The sequence below is a fragment of the Diadema antillarum genome, unplaced genomic scaffold (genome assembly GCF_040938485.1).
Source record: "Diadema antillarum isolate AM-2024a unplaced genomic scaffold, OU_Dant_1.0 scf00000136, whole genome shotgun sequence".
In the NCBI taxonomy this organism is placed as follows: domain Eukaryota; kingdom Metazoa; phylum Echinodermata; class Echinoidea; order Diadematoida; family Diadematidae; genus Diadema; species Diadema antillarum.
In genome coordinates, this window is record NW_027271025.1 from 1,440,418 (window position 1) to 1,451,858 (window position 11,441).

General features: G+C 39.1%; 1 pseudogene; it reads left to right on the forward strand.

Annotated features, from left to right (window-relative positions):
• Nucleotides 1-1,297: 1,297 nt before the first annotated feature.
• Nucleotides 1,298-3,629, forward strand: LOC139721028 (ATP synthase subunit alpha, mitochondrial-like; annotated as a pseudogene).
• The last annotated feature ends 7,812 nt before the right edge of the window (nucleotides 3,630-11,441 follow it).

Sequence of the window (11,441 nt, forward strand, 5' to 3'; positions counted from 1 at the left end):
GATAGAGAAGAAAAAAGGCCTTTCATTCGTTCTATTACTTTCAAATACTTTGGTACTTGTGGCAAACTACAATAGACTATCAAGCATCTTATATTGGTCATCTATCATTCACCTGAAAAAATAATTATTTCGTTTACTTGCACGAAAATTTGACGGTTTTACGTTGAAAACGGTTTCAAACCCGTTTTCAAAGTAATGTACGATTTACTCAATAACGGATTTTTGTAATTTTGTCGAACCTTGCACAGATTTGTAACGAGTAACAAAATCGACGAAATCGACAGAACAAATACCAGGAATTTTCTCTCCTTGCATACCAGATCGAATATACTTGTCCGATGTTTCTCTACTTTGCGTCGTTACTACCAAATACCCAATTTACTGGAAATTCCGTGAAACTTTCATTATGGGCTAATTCGATTTCATCTTCCGTTATAACACCGAGAGTCATTACACGGACTCATTTCGTTTTAAAACATGATTGTGAACCAAATTGTCTACTTTGATCTTAATTTGTAAAGTCATGCTATAGAATCACTCTTTTCTTGTATTTACGCAGTTTCATTTAAACTTGTGAATTGCGTCATAAGAAATGAAAACGAAATTCAAGATTTGTTTCCTTTCAACAAAGAGCTTTGTAATAAATTCACAAAATTCGCGCTTTGTTACATATGTCGTTACATATAATTCACTATACATTGCGTCATTTTAAGTAATGACGCAAAGATAAGAAACCATAGGACACGCAATTAAAGATAGAGAAGAAAAAGGGCATTTCATTCGCTTTATTACTTTAAAATTCTTTGGTACTTGTGGCAAACTGCAAGTAATTAGACTATCAAGCATCTAAAATTGGTCATTTGTCATTCACGAATTCATAACGTTCCCTTTTTTGATAATCAATTTTTTCGTATACCTTGCCCGAAATTTTAACGGTTTTACACGTTGGGAATGGGTTCAAGCCCGTTTTCAATGTAATGTACAATTGTTCATTTGTCATTCACTTGAATTCATAGCGTTCTCTTTCTTGATAACCAATTATCTAGTGCACCTTGCACGAAAATTTAACGGTTTTATACCATTGGGAACAGGTTCAAGCCCGATTTCAATGTCATGTACGATTCACCCAGTAACGGATTTCTTTCTCCGATGTTTCTCTACTTTGCGTCGTTACTGCCAAATACCCAATTTACCGTAAATTCAATGAAATTCGAAAATTGTGCTAATTCGAATTCAGCACCGTTATAATGCCGACACTCATTACACAGACTTTGCTGCGCTGAGCGAGTTGAGTTTCTCCACTTCAGTCGCCATTTCCCCGGAGGAACCTGACAATGGCTCAAGTATCTGTTCGTCTGGCTGCAGCCGCAGCTAGGAGTTTGTCTCGACAAACTCCTCAGGTTGCCAAGAGATGTCTAGGTGCTACATTTGTGTCGCACAGAAATTTATCTACAACATCCCCCAGATCAAGTACAGCAGAAGTTTCCAGCATCCTGGAAGAAAGAATTTTAGGACACACACCAAAGGAAAACCTTGAGGAGACGGGTCGCGTTCTGTCAATCGGTGATGGTATTGCCGTGTGTACGGCCTGAAGAACATTCAGGCAGATGAAATGGTAGAATTCTCCAGCGGCCTGAAGGGTATGGCCTTGAACTTGGAACCTGACAATGTTGGTGTTGTGGTTGGTGTTTGGTAATGACAAGCTCATCAAGGAAGGTGATGTTGTCAAGAGGACAGGAGCCATTGTTGATGTCCCAGTAGGAGAATCGCTTCTTGGAAGAGTAGTGGATGCCCTGGGAACACCCATTGATGGCAAGGGACCAATTGAGACAACACGTGCCCGTGTTGGTGTCAAAGCCCCAGGCATTATTCCCCGAATCTCTGTGAGAGAGCCCATGCAAACTGGAATCAAGGCTGTGGACAGTCTGGTGCCCATTGGCAGAGGACAGCGTGAACTCATTATTGGTGACAGACAAACTGGGAAAACTGCTGTGGCTATTGACACCATCATCAACCAGAAGAGGTTCAATGATGCTGCAGATGAGAAGGCCAAGCTGTATTGCATCTACGTTGCCATTGGACAGAAGAGATCCACTGTGGCACAGATTGTCAAGAGATTGCAGGATTCTGATGCACTGAGGTACTCCATCATTGTCTCTGCTACTGCTTCTGATGCTGCCCCTCTGCAATTCTTGGCCCCCTACTCTGGATGTGCCATGGGCGAGTACTTCAGAGACAATGGCAAGCATGCACTCATCATCTATGATGATCTTTCCAAGCAGGCTGTTGCATATCGTCAAATGTCACTGCTGCTACGTCGTCCTCCCGGTCGTGAGGCCTACCCTGGAGATGTCTTCTACCTCCACTCCCGTCTGCTGGAGAGAGCTGCCAAGATGAACCCTGACTTTGGCGGTGGTTCCCTCACTGCTCTGCCGGTCATTGAGACCCAGGCTGGTGATGTGTCTGCCTACATCCCCACCAATGTGATCTCCATCACTGACGGACAGATCTTCTTGGAGACCGAGTTGTTCTACAAGGGAATCCGCCCTGCCATCAACGTCGGTCTGTCTGTCAGCCGTGTAGGGTCAGCTGCCCAAGTCAAGGCCATGAAGCAGGTTGCTGGCTCCATGAAGCTGGACTTGGCTCAGTATCGTGAGGTCGCTGCCTTTGCCCAGTTTGGCTCTGACTTGGATGCTGCCACACAGAACCTGCTTAACAGAGGTGTCCGCCTCACCGAGCTGCTCAAGCAAGGACAGTATACTCCCATGGCTGTCGAGGACCAGGTTGCTGTCATCTTCGCGGGTGTCCGTGGGCACCTTGACAAGATTGACCCATCGAAGGTCACTGCCTTTGAGGAGAAATTCCTTGCTCACATCCGCTCCAGCCACCAGGGCCTGCTGGACACCATCCGCAATGAGGGCCAACTCAGCCCACAGACAGAGGAGAAGCTCAAGGAGATCGTGACCAAATTCGTGGACACATTTGAGGCATAATGCTCCTTCCTGTAGCAAAATCCAAATTACATGCATCCCCCTGTCAGGTGGTAAGCTAGTTACTTCCTCAGGGGGATATTCCTGTTCATGCTTCATAGCTTGTGATGTATTGATGAGAAGAAATGGTATTTATGACATGGACAAAAAAAAAAAAATGATTCCAGGAGAAACGTTTCATTGAAAACCACGAACACACGATCTATTAACTGTACAGTGTCTCCTCTGGTTTTCACTGAATAAGTGACTGAAATGGTAAGGAATCATAGGCTTGTGTTTCTTGAGAATCCCTTGTGATATGTGATATCCCTTTTTTTTTCGCACAGAAACCAAGTCAACTGAAGTGAAAGTGACAACATTAAAAACTCAAATACTCTCTGTGTTTTGTTTGTCCCAACATTTTCCATGAGTTGGCATAATCTATTTACCAGACACAATCTATTTACCGGCCATATTTTTGTATTCCCAACTTCCCATACCTACAAAGAAACAAAAGCAAAACAAGAAGCACATGATATCAAGTAGTACATGTTTGTTTTGTCTAGCAATTGAAATGCCAGTCACTTTGTTTGAAATCCGAGATTGAAGAATATTTGAACCTTGAGATGTGCTTGGTTCAAACCTAATAAAGAGCTTTATGACTAAAGAGCTTTGAAACCACGATCGTGAACCAAATTGTCTAATCTCTATTTGTCATGCTATAGAATCACTATTTTCTTGTATTCATGCAGTTTCTTTTAAACTTCTGATTTGCGTCATAAGAAATGAAAACAAAATTTACATTTTTAATGATTTGTTTCCTTTCAAGAAAGAAGAAAGAGCTTTTCTACCAGATTCACATAATTCGCGGTGTTACATATAATTTACTATACATTGCGTTATTGGTTGTAATGACGCAAAGATAAGAAACCATAGGACACGCAATTAAAGCATTGAGAAGAAAAAAGGCATTTCATTCGTTCTATTACTTTCAAATACTTTAGTACTTGTGGCAAACGGCAATAGACTATCATGCATCTTACACTGGTCATTTATCATTTACTTGAATTCACAGCGCAGTCTTTCTTGAAAATTAATTATTTCGTTTACGTTGCACGAAAAATTGACGCTTTTACGTTGGAAATGGTTTCAAACCTATTTCAACGTAATGTACGATTTACCTAATAACTCATTTTTGTTTTGTCGAACCTTGCACAGATTTCTAGCAAGTAACAAAATCGACGAAATCGACAAAACAAATACAAGGAATTTTCTCTCTTTACATACCAGATCGAATATACCGATGTTTCTCTACTTAGCGTCGTTGCTACCAAATACCCAATTTACTGGAAATTTAGTGAAATTTTCATTATGGGCTAGTTCGATCTCATCATCGTTCGAGAATCATTACACAGAATAATTTTGTTTTAAAACATGATCGTGAACCAAATTGTCTACTTTGCTCTTCATTTGTAAAGTCATGCTATGGAATCAGTATTTTCTTGTATTCACATAGTTTCTTTTAAATTTGTGACTTGCCTCATAAGAAATAAAAACGAAATTCCCAATTCAATGATTTGTTTCCTTTGAACAAAGAAGAAAGAAATTCCCAATTGCACGAGATTTTTAACGGTTTTACACGTCGGGAATGGGTTCAAGCCCGTTTTCAATGTAATGTGCAATTGTTCATTTGTCACACTCTTTCTTGAAAATTGATTATTTCTTTTACCTTGCACGAAAATTTGACGGTTTTACGTTGGAAACGGTTTCGAACCCGTTTTCAATGAAATGTACATTGTAATTCATAGTGTTCTCTTTCTTGATAACCAATTATCTAGTGCACCTTGCACGAAAATTTAACGGTTTTATACTACTGGGAACGTGTCATGTACGATTCACCCAATAACTGATTTCTTTCTCCGATGTTACTCTACTTTGCGTCGTTACCGCCAAATACCCAATTTACCGTAAATTCAATGAAACTTTCAAAATTCTGCTAGTTCGATTTCAGAACCGTTATAATGCCGAGACTCATTACACAGACTTTGAAACCACAATCGTGAACCAAATTGTGCGATCCTAATTTGTAAAGTCATGCTGTAGAATCACTATGTTCTTGTATTATGCAGTTTCTTTTAAACTTGTGTGTTTTGTGTCATCAGAAATGAAAACTAAATTCACATTTTTAATGATTTGTTTCCTTTCAACAAAAAAGAAAGAGCTCTCTACCAGATTAACAAAATTGCGGTGTGTGAAAACATTGCTTCATATAATTTACTATATTCTGCGTCATTGGTAGTAATGACGCAAAGATAAGAAACCATAGGACACGCAATTAGGATAGAGAAGAAAAAAGGCCTTTCATTTCTTCTATTACTTTCAAATAGTTTGGTACTTGTGGCAAACTGCAATCGACTATCAAGCATCTTATATTGGTCATGTATCATTCACTTGAATTCATAACACACTCTTTCTTGAAAATGAATTATTTCGTTTACCTTGCACGTAAATTTGACGGTTTTACTTTGGAAACTGTTTCAAACCCGTTTTCAATGTAATATACGATTTACCCAATAGGGGATTTTTGTCATTTTGTCTAACCTTGCACAGATTTCTAGCGAGTAACAAAATCGACGAAATCTACAGAACAAATACAAGGAATTTTCTATCCTTGTATAACCACATCGAATATACAAGCAAGATGTTTCTCTTAGCGTCGTTACTACCAAATACCCAATTTACTGGAAATTTAGTGAAACTTTCATGGGGTAATTCGATTTCATCAGCGTTATAATACTGATAGTCATTACACAGAGTAATTTCGTTTGAAAACATGATCGTGAACTCAATTTTCTACTTTGATCTTAATTTGTAAAGTCATGCTATAGAATCACTATTTCTAACTGGTGTCAACTGGTTTTAACTGGTCTCAACTGGTTTCAACTGGTTTCATCTGGATTCAACTGGTTTTAATTGGGTTCAACTGGTGTCAACTGGATTTAACTGGTCTCAACTGTTCTCGACTGGTCTTAACTGTTTTTTTTCTGGTTTCAAATGGTTTTAACTGGTTGTACTAGTTTCAACTGGTTTTTCCTGGTTTCATCTGGTTTTAACTAATTTGAAAGGGTCTCAACTGGTTTCAATTGGTTTCATCTGGACTCAACTGGTATTAATTCGGTTCAACTGGTGTCAACTGGTTTTAACTGGTCTCAACTGGTTTTAATTGGCCTCGACTGTTCTCGACTGGTCTTAACTTTTTTTCTGGTTTCAAATGGTTTTACCTGGTCTCAACTGGTTGTACTAATTTCAACTGGTTTTAACTGGTTTCATCTGGTTTCAACTGGTCTCAACTTGCTTTAACTGGTTTGAACTGGTCTCAACTGGTTTTAACTGGGTTCAACTGATTTCAACTGGTTTGAACTGGTCTCAACTCGTTTCACTTGGTTTCATCTGATTTCAACTGGTTTGAACTGGTCTCAACTTTTTTTAACTGGTTTAAACTGGTTTGAACTGGTTTCATCTGGTTTCAACTTGTTTGAACTGCTCTCAACTGGTTTTAACTGGTTTAAACTGGTTTGAACTGGTTTCATCTGGTTTCAACTGGTTTGAACTGCTCTCAACTAGTTTTAACTGGTTTCATCTGGTTTCAACTGGTCTCAACTTGTTTTAACTGGTTTGAACTGGTCTCAACTGATTTTAATTGGGTTCATCCGGTTTGAACGGGTTTGATCTGGTCTCAATTGATTTTAATTGGGTTCAACTGATTTCAACTGGTTTGAACTGGTCTCAACTAGTTTGAACTGGTTTCATCTGATATCAACTGGTTTAAACTGGTCTCAACTTTTTTTAACTGGTTTCAACTGGTTTAAACTCGTTTCATCTGGTTTGAACTGCTCTCAACTGGTTTTAACTGGTTTCAACTGGTCTCAACTGTTTTGAATTGGTCTCAATTGATTTTAACTGGTTTCAACTGGTCTCAACTGATTTGGACTGGTTTCAGCTGGCCTCAACTGGTTTGAACTGGTTTCAACTGGTCTCAGCTGACCTCAACTGGTTTGAACTGGGTTCAACTGGTCTCAGCTGGTTTTAACTTGTTTGAACTGGTCTCAACTGGTCTTAACTGCTTTTTTTTTCCGGGTTTCGAATGGTTTTAACTGATCTCAACTGGTTGTACTAGTTTCAACTGGTTTTTACTGGTTTCATCTGGTTTTAACTACAGTGTAATTTGAAAGGGTCTCAAGTGGTTTCAATTGGTTTCATCTGGACTCAACTGGTTTTAATTGGGTTCAACTGGTGTCAACTGGTTTTAACTGGTCTCAACTGGTTTCAGCTGGCCTCAACTGTTCTCGACTGGTCTTAACTGTTTTTTTTTCTGGTTTCAAATGGTTTTACCTGGTCTCAACTGGTGTACTAGTTTCAACTAGTTTCGATTGGTTTCATCTGATTTCAACTGGTTTGAACTGGTCTCAACTTTTTTTAACTGGTTTAAACTGGTTTGAACTTGTTTCATCTGGTTTCAACTGGTTTGAACTGCTCTCAACTGGTTTTAACTGGTTTCATCTGGTTTTATCTGGTCTCAACTTGTTTTAACTGGTTTGAACTGGTCTCAACTGATTTTAATTGGGTTCATCCGGTTTGAACGGGTTTGATCTGGTCTCAACAGGTTTTAATTGGGTTCAACTGATTTCAACTGGTTTGAACTGGTCTCAACTAGTTTGAACTGGTTTCATCTGATATCAACTGGTTTAAACTGGTTTGAACTCGTTTCATCTGGTTTCAACTGGTTTGAACTGCTTTCAACTGGTTTTAACTGGTTTCAACTGGTCTCAACTTTTGAATTGGTCTCAACTGGTTTTAACTGGTTTCAACTGGTCTGAACTGATTTGGACTGGTTTCAGCTGGCCTCAACTGGTTTGAACTGGTTTCAACTGGTCTCAGCTGGCCTCAACTGGTTTAAACTGGGTTCAACTGGTCTCAGCTGGTTTTAACTGGTTTGAACTGGTTTCATCTGGTTTTACCTAATTTGAAAGGGTCTCAACTGGTTTCAATTGGTTTCATCTGGACTCAACTGGTTTTAATTGGGTTCAACTGGTGTCAACTGGTTTTAACTGGTCTCAACTGGTTTCAACTGGCTTCAACTGTTCTCGACAGGTCTTAACTGTTTTTTCTTGTTTCAAATGGTTTTACCTGGTCTCAACTGGTTGTACTAGTTTCAACAGGTTTTAACTGGTTTCATCTGGTTTCAACTGGTCTCAACTAGTTTGAACTGGTTTCATCTGATATCAACTGGTTTGAACTGGTCTCAACTTTTTTAAACTGGTTTCAACTCGTTTGAACTCGTTTCATCTGGTTTCAACTGGTTTGAACTGCTCTCAACTGGTTTTAACTGGTTTCAACTGGTCTCAACTGATTTGGACTGGTTTCAGCTGGCCTCAACTGGTTTCAACTGGTTTCAACTGGTCTCAGCTGGCCTCAACTGGTTTGAACTGGGTTCAACTGGTCTCAGCTGGTTTGAACTGGTCCCAACTGGTCTTAACTGCTTTTTTTCCGGGTTTCAAATGGTTTTAACTGATCTCAACTGGTTGTACTAGTTTCAACTGGTTTTTACTGGTTTCATCTGGTTTTAACTAATTTGAAAGAGTCTCAATTGGTTTCAATTGGTTTCATCTGGACTCAACTGGTTTTAATTGGGTTCAACTGGTGTCAACTGGTTTTAACTGGTCTCAACTGGTTTCAACTGGCCTCAACAGTTCTCGACTGGTCTTAACTGTTTTTTTTTTCTCGTTTCAAATGGTTTTACCTGGTCTGAACTGGTTGTACTAGTTTCAACTGGTTTTAACTAGTTTCATCTCGTTTCAACTGGTCTCAACTTGCTTTAACTGGTTTGAACTGGTCGCAACTGGTTTTAACTGGGTTCAACTGATTTCAACTGGTTTGAACTGGTCTCAACTAGTTTCAATTGGTTTCATCTGATTTCAACTGGTTTGAACTGGTCTCAACTTTTTTTAACTGGTTTTAACTGGTTTGAACTGGTTTCATCTGGTTTCAACTGGTTTGAACTGCTCTCAACTGGTTTTAACTGATTTCATCTGGTTTCAACTGGTCTCAACTTGTTTTAACTGATTTAAACTGGTTTTAACTGGTTTCATCTGGTTTCAACTGGTTTGAACTGCTCTCAACTGGTTTGAACTGGTTTCATCTGGTTTTAACTGGTCTCAACTTGTTTTAACTGGTTTGAACTGGTCTCAACTGATTTTAATTGGGTTCATCCGGCTTGAACGGGTTTGATCTGGTCTCAACAGGTTTTAATTGGGTTCAACTGATTTCAACTGGTTTGAACTGGTCTCAACTAGTTTGAACTGGTTTCATCTGATATCAACTGGTTTAAACTGGTCTCAACTTTTTTTTAACTGGTGTCAACTGGTTTGAACTCGTTTCATCTGGTTTCAACTGGTTTGAACTGCTCTCAACTGGTTTTAACTGGTTTCAACTGGTCTCAACTTTTGAATTGGTCTCAACTAGTTTTAACTGGTTTCAACTGGTCTCAACTGATTTGGACTGGTTTCAGCTGGCCTCAACTGGTTTGAAATGGTTTGAACTGGTCTCAGCTGGCATCAACTGGTTTGAACTGGGTTCAACTGGTCTCAGCTGGTTTTAACTGGTTTGAACTGGTCTCAACTGGTTTTAACTGCTTTTTTTGCGGGCTTCAAATGGTTTTACCTGATCTCAACCTGTTGTACTAGTTTCAACTGGTTTTTACTGGTTTCATCTGGTTTTAACTAATTTGAAAGGGTCTCAGCTGGTTTCAATTGGTTTCATCTGGACTCAACTGGTTTTAATTGGGTTCAACTGGTGTCAACTGGTTTTAACTGGTCTCAACTGGTTTCAACTGGCCTCAACTGTTCTCGACTGGTCTTAACTGTTTTTTTCTGGTTTCAAATGGTTTTACCTGGTCTCAACTGGTTGTACTAGTTTCAACAGGTTTTAACTGGTTTCATCTGGTTTCAACTGGTCTCAACTAGTTTGAACTGGTTTCATCTGATATCAACTGGTTTGAACTGGTCTCAACTTTTTTTAACTGGTTTCAACTGGTTTGAACTCGTTTCATCTGGTTTCAACTGGTTTGAACTGCTCTCAAGTGGTTTTAACTGGTTTCAACTTGTCTCAACTGTTTTGAATTGGTCTCAACTGGTTTTAACTGGTTTCAACTGGTCTCAACTGGTTTGGACTGGTTTCAGCTGGCCTCAACTATTTTGAACTGGTTTCAACTGGTCTCCGCTGGTTTTAACTGGTTTGAACTTGTCTCAACTGGTCTTAACTGGTTTTTTTTCTGGGTTTGAAATGGTTTTAACTGATCTCAACTGGTTGTACTAGTTTCAATTGGTTTTTACTGGTTTCATCTGGTTTCAACTAATTTTAAAGGGTCTCAACTGGCTTCAATTGGTTTCATCTGGACTCAACTGGTTTTAATTGGGTTCAACTGGTGTCAACTGGTTTTAACTGGTCTCAACTGGTTTCAACTGGCCTCAACTGTTCTCGACTGATCTTAACCGTTTTTTCTGGTTTCAAATGGCTTTACCTGGTCTCAACTGGTTGTACTAGTTTCAACTGGTTTTAACTGGTTTCAACTAATTAGAAATGGTCTCAACTTTTTTTAACTGGTTTCAACTGGTCTCAACTGGTTTTAACTGGTTTGAACTGGTTTGAACTGGTCTTAACTGTTTTTTCTGGGTTTCAAATGGTTTGAACTGGTCTCAACTGGTTTGAACTGGTCTCAACTAGTTTGAACTGGTTTCATCTGATATCAACTGGTTTGAACTCGTCTCAACTTTTTTAAACTGGTTTAAACTGGTTTGAACTGGTTTCATCTGGTTTCAACTGCTTGGAACTGCTCTCAACTGGTTTTAACTGGTTTCAACTGGTCTCAACTGTTTTGAATTGGTTTCAACTGGTTTGAACTGGTTTGAACTGGTCTCAACTGGTTTGGACTGGTTTCAGCTGGTCTCAACTGGTTTGAACTGGTTTCAACTGGTCTCAACTGGTTTTAACTGGTCTCAACTGCTTGTAACTGGGTTTAGGTGGTGTCAACTAGTTCCAACTTATATCAAGTAGTTACATCTGGTTTCAACTAGTTTGAACTCGTCTTAACAGGGTTTAACTGGTCTGAACTGGTTTGAACTGGTCTCAACTGGTTTGAACTGGTTTCATCTCGACTTAACTGGTTTTAATTTGGTTCAACTGGTGTCAACTGGTTTTAACTGGTCTCAACTGGTTTCAACTGGTCTTAACTGTTTTTTTTTTGTGGTTTCAAATGGTTTTAACTGGTCTCAACTGGTTGTACTAGTTTCAACTGGTTTTAACTGGTTTCATCTGGTGTCAACTAATTTGAAATGGTCTCAACAATTGGTTTCATCTGGTTTCAACTGGTCTCAACTTGTTTTTACTGGTTTGAACTGGTCTCAACTGGTTTTA